This window comes from Dendrobates tinctorius, unplaced genomic scaffold (genome assembly GCF_039654945.1).
Source record: "Dendrobates tinctorius isolate UK_male_01 unplaced genomic scaffold, ASM3965494v1 ptg000007l, whole genome shotgun sequence".
Taxonomy (NCBI): Eukaryota; Metazoa; Chordata; class Amphibia; order Anura; family Dendrobatidae; genus Dendrobates; species Dendrobates tinctorius.
In genome coordinates this window covers 45,954,642-45,969,346 of record NW_027361675.1, presented here as the reverse complement: position 1 = coordinate 45,969,346, position 14,705 = coordinate 45,954,642, and the positions used below count along the sequence as shown (strand labels likewise).

The 14,705-nt window shown below is 44.5% G+C and overlaps 1 protein-coding gene across 4 annotated transcripts in view; it reads right to left on the bottom strand.

Annotated features, from left to right (window-relative positions):
- The window catches only part of RAI2 (retinoic acid induced 2), a 93,318-nt gene extending 80,999 nt beyond the window's left edge, over window positions 1-12,319 (bottom strand). The window contains exon 1 of one of the 4 annotated variants that reach the window (XM_073574235.1): window positions 12,060-12,319. The gene's annotated coding sequence lies outside the window, so the exon portion shown is untranslated. The other 3 variants (XM_073574244.1, XM_073574254.1, XM_073574228.1) reach the window with 3 other exon arrangements.
- Between the last annotated feature and the right edge of the window lie 2,386 nt (window positions 12,320-14,705).

The window sequence follows — 14,705 nt, the reverse complement described above, 5'->3', positions numbered from 1 at the left end:
GCGCTAACTTTTTACATTTTCCATAAATTTCGCCCAAAAGCCAAATATCCCTATCTTTTTGTGAGCAGTAGGGTGACCGCAAAAAATCGATGTCGGAATTTTGTCCGTCTGGACCCCACAAAACGATTCCCCTTTCCAGATATTGAGATAGCCAAAATTTGAGCTCGATCAAACGACGTTAACCCGTGCCGCTCGTCGCTCAAAGTTTGAAAAAATCCAAATTGAGGTATTTTAAGATTTAGGTATTTTGCATAGTCTGTTAGACTATAAAGAATGTGACAACAACATTGCAGAAATAGCCCTGACCAAATTTTCGAACCATTTGTGGTATTTGAATGCAGAGTTGGTGGGATTATCGTTTTTTGATCCCACCATTACAGACAATGAAAAGTTGTTAATGGCTAATAAATTGCTCAGTAGCACAGATGAACCATCAGAGCACGCTAGGGTTGTTAATCCAAAAGTTAGGAAAGAAAAATTAAAAGAGGTAGGAAGTAACCGACTTTATCGACCTTCTGACAAAAGATGAAGAACAAAAGCAATATGTCCTGCAAGTTGTAAGCAAATGCCGAGCATTATATTCTGAGGTTTCAAAAACTACTTTAACAAAAGCTCTAGAATAGATTAGATAACTATGTAAAATTATCAACTCATGTAGGTTAGCGTGCTCTGATGGTTCATCTGTGCTACTGAGCAATTTATTAGCCATTAACAACTTTTCATTGTCTGTAATGGTGGGATCAAAAAACGATAATCCCACCAACTCTGCATTCAAATACCACAAATGGTTCGAAAATTTGGTCAGGGCTATTTCTGCAATGTTGTTGTCACATTCTTTATAGTCTAACAGACTATGCAAAATACCTAAATCTTAAAATACCTCAATTTGGATTTTTTCAAACTTTGAGCGACGAGCGGCACGGGTTAACGTCGTTTGATCGAGCTCAAATTTTGGCTATCTCAATATCTGGAAAGGGGAATCGTTTTGTGGGGTCCAGACGAACAAGATTCTGACATTTTTTCCCCCCCATATGAGATCCGGTCGCCCTAGTGAGCAGTGTATTAGGCTACATTCTGACGATGCAATTAAGCAAATTAGGTTACTTGCAGTTTTTTTTACTGTGACTATGACCCCTCAGTAAGTTTTGCTTCCCTTCATTGTGCTGCTTAGTGGCGGCCATCAACGTAATAGCCTACAAAACCACTTTTATATTTATTCAGATAGTTTTGATTGAACAAGTGTTTTCAAATTTACAGATGGTAACTATAAGCCTCCTGTGATACAGGAGCAATGAGTAATTAAAATAATTGAAACTTTTTATCAGTACCCATTACATTTTATGGCAATGTTCATGCAAGCTCTTAAACATGACCCAGTAAACAATGCTGTTTTTTTTCATCACATGTATCCTATATCATAAAAGAAAATTGGTGCTTATGGTCAGGGTCAATAATAAGCTGCCAAATGTGTGTACATGAGGAATAACACTATTATGGGCCATTATATGACTTGTGTCCTTTCAACAGCTTCATCCCTCTGCAGGTCTTATCTTAATTTTCAGTTGTCTCTGAGCTACTCCGTGGATACTAGCACACATTGACATGAGGGAATTCTGCTGGTCTGTCTCTCTAAGCAATGTAGTTACAAATTTAGCTCTGAGTGGAATAAAACACTAGAAAGCAGCTGCACTGTACTTCAGCCCACCTTCCACTCCGTGCTGCAAAATTTGATGAAACAGCAGTGACGTTAAAGGAACATTTTGAGAAGATCTTTTTTTATCAAAGCTGTTTCATGCTTAATGCAGAGAATGAGGCAGCGGGTTATGAATAGTGTCATGCACCACTCCCTCCTCTGCAGTTATTATAAAAGAGTGGATCAGCCCAGAGTGGTTATTTAAAAGCTGCCATGCAAGTATTGATTTTCTAAGATTCTTGTGTCAAAATAAGTTCTTTTCAGGTTAGGCTTATCATAATGGGTGTGGTGATGAGTTATTAATGAGAAACACTGAAGGGGATGGCCATCTTGTGCCTACAGGCTCCTTAGATGCACATTCAGTAATGTGTATAATTCCATTTACTTGGATCAAAGCATGCCCTATTTTCAAAATCACAATAGTCAAAAGTTCCTTTCCACTTATTGCTGTAATAAGATTTCCTTCCTCAGGTACATATTAGATTCAAGGAACTAGGGCAGCACCTACTTCTATATTTCACTTGGAAAGCATTGACTAATAACAGTACCTTTTAAGCCTGCACATTGGCTGTGTCTGTCCGCAGAAGAAATAGCGTCTGTGAAAACTGTTATCATACAAACACTGCATTAAATGAGTTTACAGAGAGAAAGTATTGCGGGCTACAATGGTCCCTAGGAACAGCCATCAATATTTGATCTTGTGGATCTGAGTCATAAACCCTTAGGGTGTGTGCACACGCTGCGGATTGGTCTGCAGATTTTTCCGCACGGATTTTCCAAAATCCGCAGGTAAATCCACAGGTCAAAAGACCTGCGGTTTATCTGCGGATTAGCCTGCGGGTTTGTCCTGCGATTTATCATCTCTACAATGGAGGAGATGGCAAACCGCAGCGAAATCCGCAGAAAACAATGACATGTCAATTCTTTCTGCGGATTGGAAACCGCACGGAAAATTCCGCACCGTCTGCACTGCGGTTTCCATTTTCCATAGGATATAATGGTACTGTACAACGCAGCTAATTCAGCTGCGGATCCGCAGGGCCAAAACCGCTGCGGATCCGCAACAGAATCCGCAGCGTGTGCACATACCCTTAATTTTATTTACATACGTGCAGATAATGCAGCTACATATTCCTTAAAGGGTTTGTCCACTATGATAACCCCGTCTCAATCAGCAAGTTTACACCAAGTAAAATAACAATACTTATAATCACATTCGTTGCCGGCACCCTTCCAAGTAATGTCGGCACTAGCTCTCCCGGGGCTCATGTCACATTATATCACGCGAGCCCTGCAGCCAATCAGTGCTGGCTTCACTCTCCTTGCCTTCAAGAGGAAGTGAATGGCCAGATGACTTCCACTTGATGTCAGTGAAGTCAGCACTGATTGGCTGCAGGGCTCTCATGACATAATGTGACGCAAGCCCCGGAGAGCAAGTGCCGGCACTGCTGGAATGGTACCGGCACTGGAGGTGCGTATCAGTGTTGTAAATTTACTCGGGTGTGGTTGTTCGAGTAGTGCACAACCCCGTTAAATAAATGGAACTGAGCCACAACAACAGCCACAGTCACACTCGTATCTACAGCAATGTGTCTATGTAGACAATGAAGGCATCAATACCAGAGTGCTGCACCTCCTTTGTTGTGCTAATAAAGGCAATATTATTGAAAACATTTTTAGTTTATATTGGGGAAAAAAACGGATAAAGCAATAAACCAAAAAGAGAGAATTGGGATCATCCTCTAATGTCATTAAAAATTAGAACATTTTTTAAATTATATTGTCAGGTGCCCGCTATACATAAACTGTATTACTAGTGAGGCAGAGCAGTTTGATGGCATTATGAAATTGATTTTTGGTGTACTCTACACAATTCTATTACGGGAAAGACTTAGATTCATGCTCCTCATTCTATCTGAAGGGTATTGGCTTGTGAAAACCTGGCAATTGCATATAAAGACAAGACAGACAAGTATTTTTCATCTCTGCAAAATATTTAAAGAAAACGACAGCAATCTGCCAGTAGACAGAAATAGTACAGTAAACGTTGGTGACATCTACAGCTTTATGTCTATTCCCTTCCTTGCAAAGCAACCCAAGGGTTAATGCTACAAGCTACTATCTATGGTAATTCTCTGTACAATCTTAGAAATAGTCAGTCTTAAAATAACAGACATTATTCCCAGCACCTCCTTAACCACACTGTCAGCTTTTCAGGCTGAATTAATTACTGGTGCATCCCATATAGCCTGGCTGTCCCCCTCCTCACAATGCATGAATACTTAATTATTGTGCTTCACGGAGGCCAACAACTTAGCTGAACGGCCAGTAAACGTTATTTCATCAGACACTGCCAAAGCTAAACTACAATATACCTCAGCCTTGAGAATTCACCATACTGTCTTCTACTTGACAAAAAGGAAAATAAAAGCAGCAGATCAAAAATGTACTGTCTGAGTCCGGATCAGCTACATTCATACAGAGCTCCCGACTAGAGGTCCCTGATGATATTAAAGTGTGAGGACCCCACCTGGTGAAGAGGAACATAATGAGAGGCGGAGAGCCTCAGTCACTGATTGATTGACATGAAGCTCCCCATAGCAGCATGCTCATTATGGAATATGCATTATGTAGGTGTCCAGCCTATAAAACTCATTATAGATGCTATAAGACCTGTTTGTGAAGAGGTTCGGCAAGAGCTAGGGCACATATAATGTAGCAATCTCCCCCAGGGCAAAGCGCTGATTGAGTCTGACAGGGAGCAACAGAAGTGGGCAGAAATGAGGATGAAGAAGAAAAGAACCTGAAAGAAAACAACAGCCAATGAAAGAGGGAAGCACCTGCCTGTGTAGAAGTGTCCCTATTATAGCGAATTGATACAAATGCAGAACACAAGGTGCACACACGCTTGAAGTAGAGCAGTCAGGTGTTTTCTAAGTTGATGTGTTTCTAGCAGTTGGAACAAGTTGATGTGTTTCTAAACCTACAAAAGTCAAAAGGAGAACAACCCTGCTGTAATTAAATATATAAAAAGCAAAAGTGCATTTCGGTAATTCATAGTTTGTAGCAATACTGTATTTGATCAAATATAGCATAAAAGCCGTCCCACCATCGACAAGGTGACTCTGTGATCGGGGGGGAGTGGACGGTACTACACTGTCTAATATTAAAAACCTTATACTGTGTCAAAGTTGACATCAGTGTGTGAATAAGGGCAGACAAAAGGACCGGGTCCCAACCACTAGACACCAGTCAGGGGAAGCCTTTAAATACAATTTCCAGCTCAGGAGAGGGAGGCCACACCATGGCTTGCACAGAATGCAAAAATACAAAGAAAAAAACAAGCTTTATGACCAATGTGAACATGTGTTTATATGCTGCATGTATACCAACTCAAACCAAACTCAATTTTTATATTTTTTTCTTTGTATTTTTGCATTCTGTGCAAGCCAGGTGTGGCCTCCCTCTACTGAGCTGGAAATTGTATATAAGGCTTCCCCAGACTGGTGTCTAGTGGTTGTGACCCGGTCCTTTTGTCTGCCCTTATTCACACACTGACGTCAAATTTGACACAGGATAAGGTTTTTAATATTAGTCAGTATAGGACCGCCCTGATCACAGAGTCACCTTGATGATGGTGGGACGGCTTTTATGCTATGTTTGATCAAATACAGTATTACTAAGAACTCTGAATTACTAAAGTGCACTTTTGCTTTTTATTTATTTAATTACAGCAGGGTTTTTCTCATTTTGTCTTTTGTAGGTTTTGTAGGCTGTATGGCCAATGTGAACATGTGTTTATATGCTGCATGTATACCAACTTAGATCAAGCTCAATTTTTTTTGTGTGTTTCTAGCAGTTGGAACAAGTTGATGTGTTTAGCAGTTGGAACAAGATGTGTTTCTAGCAGTTGGACCAAGTTGATGTGTTTCTAGCAGTTGGAAGTAACAAAATGGGTAACCATAAGGATCCAAACAAACTTGACAAGTGCCTATTCTGATGGCTATAGTAGTGAGTCTGAGCACCTCTGAAAAGGCAGGTATTGTTGAGTGTTCGCAGTATCCAGTGGTTAAAGAGAGTGTGTGTAGTCAGAAAATGATTTATTATCCAAATCAGGTTTTTGTGTTACATCCGTTTTTGTGATTTATGACAATATTATTTTTCAGATTGTGATCTTTAATTAAAAAAAATATTGGGAAGAGCTTTCAGCAGCCTTCTTCTCATCAAAGGCAGGATTACAATTACATGTAATACCTCCATACACACGTTATATAGGATAACACAGGATTTACCAATCACAAAGACTTTTGCACATGCTCATTAGGCTATGTGCACATGTTGCAGATTCAGCTGCGTGGGTTTTTCCGCGCGGATCCGCAGGTAAAGTGACCTGAGGTTTGCCTGCGGTTTAGCCTGCGGTTTAGCACTGCGGTGTCACGCCTCTACTATGTTAAAGGTGTGAAACCGCTGCGGAAACCGCCCAAACAATTGACATGCTGCGGATTGTAAACCGCAGCAAAACCGCGCGGAAAAAAACGCAGCGTGAGCACAGCGGTTTTGAAAAGCCATAGGGTTACATGGTACTGTACCATGTCAGCGGAACTGCTGCGCTTCCGCAGGGCCAAAACCGCAGCGGAAATGCAGCAGAATCCGCAACGTGTGCACACAGCCTTAGAGGTATCAATGCAACAATATAAAAGAAAAGGTAGGAGTCCGTTCATTGTGGCTAATGTCCATGTGTTGTTTCCTGAAACATCAGGAAGCTAGAAACTGTAATCTACTTACTCTCCATGGGTACAGTGCTGTGTCTCCCTGTTTGTCTGCAGTGCTGACATGCTGAGAGCACTGTAGCTAATCATTGAGCTCAGCGGCTCTTTTGATGTAGACAACAGAAGCCACTGAGCTCAGTGACTGACTGCAGTGCTGTTGATGGGACTGCAGCACTGCAGACAAACAGAAATCGAGGTAGCAGCAGAGACACAGCGATGAATATAGGGAGTGTAAGTAAAGCAGTATGTTTTTTTAAACTGAAACTCTGCCTGGGGACAATAGTTTACTGAAACAGGAAGACCCCTTTAAGGAAAGCTATGGAAAAAAAATGTCAAAACACATTGGGGCTGATTCAAGCAGTTTTTGCCAGAATTCAAAGTTGCACAAACATTTTCTGACTTTTGGTGTTTTTACACAAGTACTACTGCCTATCTTTGAAAAGTGGGCAGGGTGCGGCATGACCAAGTGCACCTGACAAATTTATAATTTATGCCACAAAAGCGACGTATATGTCACAGAAAGGTGCACCAGTCACTGCCTGGTGTATATGTCTGGCAGAAGGGCAAAGATGTGCTAAATTCACTAAAGCGGTGCATGTCTCTTAATGAATTTAGCAAATCTTATTCCAGTGCTTCCAAAACAAGTGTGACGACACGGGGCCATAGTTTATCACAGATTACTCCATACGAGGCCGCATAGTGACAGACCAGTTAGAGGGAGCTTATGCTGACCACTATCCACTGTCAATAGCAACAAGAGGAGGATCTGCGCAAAGGAGGAGGCGGCTGATTTTATGTTATGGCTGTCTGGTGCACTGTATATCCTCACTTGATCATATTAGTTTTCAGAACCTAATTGCTAGAGCCCTCTTTACACTGATACAAGTTTTTTCACAGACTGGCATCCAAATACTTGGCAGCATGTCATACCAACCTATTATAAAACAATACGGCATTGTAGCTGCTACACAATGTTTCATTAATGATTACTCCACTGTTTATCTACATTGTAATACACAAATGAAAGGAACTATTCGTTCAGAACACAAATAAAACATTAATAAATCCAGTGACTCCTGAGAATTAAATCATCTTGATCAGTTCTCCCCACCCCGTGTCTTGTTATGGAAGCACCAAATATATCTGGCTGTCAAAAACACACCTGGGATTTGTGACTGTGAAGCACAAGGCAGCAGCTGTTTGACAACAGTGCTCAATACTAAACAGCAACTGCAGGGACATTGTATGTAGTGACATCTGCAAATTCTTTTTGGGTAAATCCCCTCCGATCCAATCAGGTTTATGAGACATTCATGCAAAGATATAAATGATTTTCCCATGCAAAAGCCATTCACATCACATTGTTCCATTGTAGTTTGCAGTACAAACAGCACTCCAAGTCGCGGCTAGTGAAGCATTAATCAGGCAGCACGCCTGGTGGTGGATAATCCCAGGCAGACCACCATTTCAAGATCAGATATACTGAAAGAAGGAGGCAGCACTGCAAGTTTGCTGCAAAAAGGTGCATTAGTCCAACATGTGACATTTAGGCTACATTGGCTTTTTTTAAGCATAATGCAAAAGGGTAACAATGTTTTGAACTTTTGCGTTTCATGCTATGCTGCTCCATAGAATATGCCCCCATAAGCTGCTCCATAGACTATGCCCCCATATGCTGCCCCATAGACTATGCCCCCATATGCTGCTCCATAGACTATGCCCCCATATGCTGCTCCATAGACTATGCCCCCATATGCTGCTCTACAGACTATGCCCCCATATGCTGCTCCATAGACTATGCCCCCATATGCTGCTCCATAGACTATGCCCCCATATGCTGCCCCATAGACTATGCCCTCATATGCTGCTCCATAGACTATGCCCCCATATGCTGCTCCATAGACTATGCCCCCATATGCTGCTCTACAGACTATGCCCTCATATGCTGCTCCATAGACTATGCCCCCATATGCTGCTCCATAGACTATGCCCCCATATGCTGCTCCATAGACTATGCCCCCATATGCTGCTCTACAGACTATGCCCCCATATGCTGCTCCATAGACTATGCCCCCATATGCTGCTCCATAGACTATGCCCCCATATGCTGCCCCATAGACTATGCCCCCATATGCTGCTCCATAGACTATGCCCCCATATGCTGCTCCATAGACTATGCCCCCATATGCTGCTCTACAGACTATGCCCCCATATGCTGCTCCATAGACTATGCCCCCATATGCTGCTCCATAGAATATGCCCCCATATGCTGTTCCATAGACTATGCCCCCATATGCTGCCCCATAGACTATGCCCCCATATGCTGCTCCATAGACTATGCCCCCATATGCTGCTCCATAGACTATGCCCCCATATGCTGCTCTACAGACTATGCCCCCATATGCTGCTCCATAGACTATGCCCCCATATGCTGCTCCATAGACTATGCCCCCATATGCTGCTCCATAGACTATGCCCCCATATGCTGCTTCATAGACTATGCCCCCATATGATGCAAAAAAAAAAAATTCCATACTCACCTCTCCTGGGTCCATCGTCGCTGTCTGCCGCTTCTTGTGTCAGTGACTGTTCAGCCAGCAGAGGGGCGGCACGCACTAATCACGTCACCGCGCCTCCTGCTGCCTAAATGTCACTGACACAGGATGCAGCAGAGACAGTGGTGAGCAGCGATGGACCGGGGGACAGGTGAATATCGCTATACTCACCCTTCCTGCCGTGGTCTCTGCAGCCTCGCTTCTCCACTGTCTCCCTTCCTGTCTTCAGAGGTCACGTGGTACCGCTCATTACACTCATGAATATGCGCACATTCATGAGTGTAATGAGCGGTACCACGTGACCGCTGAAGACAGGGAGACAGTGGAGAAGCGAGGCTGCAGAGACTACGGCAGGACAGGTAAGTATGATCTCTGACACCCCCGCTCCCCCTCCCCCACCGACCCCCAGGTATATGACCCGTGTATAAGCCGAGAGGAGGACTTTCAGCCTAAAAAAATGGGCTGAAAATCTCGGCTTATACACAAGTATATACGGTAATTTTTTTATCTACATTATAATTTTCATTATTTTGTATATATGTATCTATATATATACACACACAATATATATATATATACACACACATACACTGCCACACTACTCCAAAAATTATAGAAACACTTAAACAATACAATGTAACTGTTGTGAAGCAACACTGATTGTGAATCAATTTCTCCTGCTGTTATGGAAATGGAACAGAATGGAACAGACAACAGGTAGAAGATATAGGCAATTAGCAAGACAACCCCTATAAAGGAGTGGTTCTGCAAGGGGTGACCAAAGACCATTTCTATGATCTCATCCTTTTTGGCTGTTGTTTTGGTCACTTTTGCATTTTGCTCTCATCCCTAGAGATACAGAAGCATGAGGCAGTATCTACAGTACAACCCACAGAATTTCCTCAGGTAGTGCAGTTCATCCAGGATGGCACATCAGTGCAAGCTGTAGCAAGAAGGGTAGCTGTGTCTGTCAGCACAGTGTCCAGATCATGGAGCAAATACCAGGAGACAGACCAGGAGATGTGGAGGGGACCAGAGGAGGACAACAACCCAGCACCCAGACCGCTACCTTCTCCTTTGTGCAAAGAGGAACAGGAGGAGTAGTGCCAGAGCCCTGAAAAATGACCTCCAAAATGAGCAGACACTAATATCCATGTGTCTGCTCGAACTGTCAGGAACAGACTCCATGAGAGTGGTATGAGGGCCCGACGTCCACAAGTGGTTGTGGTGCTTACAGTACAGCACTGTGCCGGGCGATATTGGCACCCTGTGCTTTTCACGGATGAGAGCAGGTTCACACTGAGCACATGTGACCGACATGACAGAGTCTGGAGACGCCGTGGAGAACGTTCTACTGCCTTGAGCATGACCAGTTTGGCAGTGGGTCAGTATTGGTGTGGGGAGGCATTTCTTCGGAGGGCCGCACACCACAGACAGTCCAGGAATCGACTGATGTTTTAATCCAGATCTGGGAGGAGATCCCTCAGGAGAACATCCACCACCTCATCAGGAGAATTCCCAGGCATTGTAGGGAGGTCATACAGGCATGTGGAGGCCACACACACTACTGATAAACATTTCCTTGTCTTGAGTTTTTTTCCACTGAAGTTGGATCAGCCTGTGATTTGATTCTCCACTTTGATTTTGAGTATTTCAAAACCAGACCTCCATGGGATATTCATTTTGATTTACATTCATCATTTTTATGTTCTATTGTTCTCAACACATTCCACTATGCAATGAATAAAGATTTGCATCTGGAATCTTACATTAAGTGATATCCTGGATGTGGTATTTAGTGCCCCCTTTATTTTTTTGAGCAGTTTATATATACACACCAACACACAAGTATGTTAATATATATCACATGCTGGATTAATATGCCTTTTTGCAGCAAACTTGGAGTGCAGCCGACTTCCATTGTGTCATTGTATTTCGTTACTCCAAATGTTTTATCTTCGATGATAAAGCATAATACTGCTACAATGATATAATCACCACCAAAAAGGAAAAGTAGATGCGTTAAATGTTACAGAGCAGGCATCTACTAATAATAAATATATAAACTATATTTAGCATATATTTATATTGAATGTTGGTCATTAGGACATTGTCATGCCCTTGTGCATGCGCATTCATGTAGCAAAACCGTGTGTTTATGAGCCAGAATATAAAGCTGAAGAAAGAATGGCTCCAGTGGCCAGAGCACACATGGTAATGGGCACAACCCAATATAACTCATGCACTGGTATGGAGAGTGCCCACAGATTGCCCTGACCTGAATATGATTGCTAGGGAGCGCAGGGGGTTCTCCAGTTGGCACATCTATGTATTAGGCAGGCTGGATACAGTTATTGCTTCTGCACTTTACCGAATGTAAATATTCTGTACCAAGGCAGCTCCAGGCGCCCACAGTAAGCTGTGATCTTCCAAGTATATGGGTACAGGCTGTCCAGACTGCACCCACCAGTGCTGGCATATGGCAGGGAGCCCACTGTCACTGCACTCCTGTTCCTAGAGGTCACATTAACCCTTTTTTGCAGCGCGTATCTCAGTTTTATGACTATATTTTAGTAGTAATCTATTTAACGTTCGCTAATCCTTCCAAGAATCCATAACATCTGTCTACAGAAAAGATTTTTGCAATTATAATTTTTTTTAATTTTTAGAATTACGTTCATTGATTATTATATTTGATTTTTTTTTTAGACTTTTTCACACAAATTCCCCGATTTCATCAGCATAGTGCTATATGAATCACTGCACCCATGGCAGCTCCAGCTAATGGTGTGGGCACGGCTCCCAGTGCCAAGCTTCTAGCCATCAGCCCCTCCTGGTAACACGTCTGCACAGGCTCCACTTCCACGCCATCCCCTCCTGCACAGTGACAGAGATGGAGACGAGATACAGATCCCTGCTGTATCCTCTCCTAACCCTCCATCCCCTCCCGGCCCGGCTGCTGCTGAGGATGGCGGCTCCTCTGTCATTGGCGCCCATATGACATTGCCTGGGGTGGCAGCCTGAGGCCAGTGCCCCTCTTACCTCCGTGGTCCCTCACCGCCGCACTAGCGCTGCTGGCCGGCCATCACCCCGGGCTCCGGTGTCTGTGTGTGGATGTGCCGCTCTCCGCTCCGCCCTCTCGTGTCTCGGTGTCTCTGGCACCGCCCGGCCGTCTATGTGACGACTCCCAGGCGTCTGTCTCCCTCCTCTGGCTCAGGGACTCTCCGCACTCTGCATTGTGGAGGGTCTCTCCTCACAGCCATGGCTGGCTAGTGTCGGTCCCCTCAGCCCTGGCTCTCCCTGGGTGCCGGTGACAGGTCCGCTCTCAATGTTTGTGCCCATGTCCTGGTGCTCCCGGTACTTTACCTCATGCACGGTGAAGAAGATGGGCTCGGTTCTCTTCTTGTAGAGACAACTGCCTAACCAGCAATTCCTCTCCCCCCAGCAATGAACGCATATAGCACAGCGCTGTAAGGCCGTGTTCCCACATAGCATGAATGCTGCGTCTCCTGCTCACTGTGCGGTTATAGACGCAGCTGAACTGTGCGGTTTTCTGGTTAGTCTATGTAGAGCCCGAAAAATGCACGTGAAAAAAATCATGTCTGTGCTAAAAAAAAGCGATTTTTATCTGCACGAAAATTGCATCAAAACCGGAAAAATATGTAAAATAAGCTCAGCAAGACGCGTGGGAACGTGGGGGAAGGTAATGTAAGACAAAACAGAGCACATAGGATGGGGCACATATATGGGGGACATTATACCGGGATGGTGGGGCACATTTATAGCAGGATGGGGCAAACATATGGGGGACATATATACCATGATCGGGGACATACTGTATATAACAGGATAGGGCACATTATACCAGGATGGAGCACATAGCAGGATTGGGCACATTATATCAGGATAGGGCACGTACATACCTGGATGGGTCTCATATATTGGGGACATTATACCAGGATAGGGTGGCACATATATGGGGGCTATAAATAGCAGGATGGGGCACATACATACCTGGATGGGTCTCATATATTGGGGACATTATACCAGGATAGGGTGGCACATATATTGGTGACATATATACCAGGATGGGGCACATATGTACCTGGCTGGGGTACATTATACCAGGATGGTGGGGCACATTTATAGCAGGATGGGGGACATTATACCAGGATGGGGCAAACATATGGGGGACATATATACCATGATCGGGGACATACTGTATATAACAGGATAGGGCACATTATACCAGGATGGAGCACATAGCAGGATTGGGCACATTATATCAGGATAGGGCACATACATACCTGGATGGGTCTCATATATTGGGGACATTATACCAAGATGGGGGGCACATATATACCAGGAAGAGGCACATATATGGGTGACATATATACCAGGATGGGGCACATATGCACCTGGTTGGGGCACATATATGGGGGACATTATACCAGGATGGGGCACATATATACCTGGATGGTTCACACATATATGGGGGACATTATACCAGGATGGGGCACATATATACCTGGATGGTTCACACATATATGGGGGACATATACACTGCTCAAAAAAATAAAGGGAACACTTAAACAACAGAATATATCTCCAAGTAAATCAAACTTATGTGAAATCAAACTGTCCACTTAGGTAGCAACACCGATTGATAATCAATTTCACATGCTGTTGTGCAAATGGAATAGACAACAGATGGAAATTATTGGCAATTATCAAGACACCCTCAATAAAGGAGTGGTTCTGCAGGTGGGGACCACAGACCACATCTCAGTACCAATGCTTTCTGGCTGATATTTTGGCCACTTTTGAATGCTGATTGTGCCTTCACACTCATGGTAGCATGAGACGGACTCTACAACCCACACAAGTGGCTCAGGTAGTGCAGCTTATCCAGGATGGCACATCAATGCGAGCTGTGGAAAGAAGGTTTGCTGTGTCTGTCAGCATAGTGTCCAGAGGCTGGAGACGCTACCAGGAGACAGGCCAGTACACCAGGAGCAGGGGCGTATCTAGGGGGGGGCAGTCGGGGCAGTTGCCCCGGGCGCAGCCGGCAGGGGGCGCAGTCCGGGCCACCTAATGCAGCGGTCCGCAGTGTCCTCCCTGGCGGCTGCGTTCTGCCGCCCCCCGGCCTGGGAGTCAGCGGTTCTCTGTGTCAGCTGTCAAGCTGACAGCTGGCGCAGAGAAGGTGCGCGTGCCGGCTCCCTGGGAACAATTGTACTGGCGTCTGTATAGACGGCAGTGAAATTGCAGCTCTGACTGCCGGGCCAGAGCGACGTCAGCAGCGTGACATGTCATGTGATCACGCTGCTGACGTCACTCCCCGGCGCCCAGAGTGAACTCTCAGCGCTGGTGGTAAGTGTGCTCCACTGTGGAGCTGAAGAAACCACCGAAGATGGGGGGTGTTAATCTGTGGCGATGGGGGTTAATGAGTGGGGATGGGGTTAATGCGTGGGGTGGTTAATGAGTGGGGATGGTGTTAATGTGTGGGGGTTAATGAGTGGAGATGGGGTTAATGTGTGGGGGTTAATGAGTGGGGATGGGTTTAATGTGTGGGGGTTAATGAGTGGGGATGGGGTTAATGTGTGGGGGTTAATGTGTGGGGATGGGGGTTAATGTGTGGGGATGGGGTTAATGTGTGGGGGTTAATGAGTGGGGATGGGGTTAATGTGT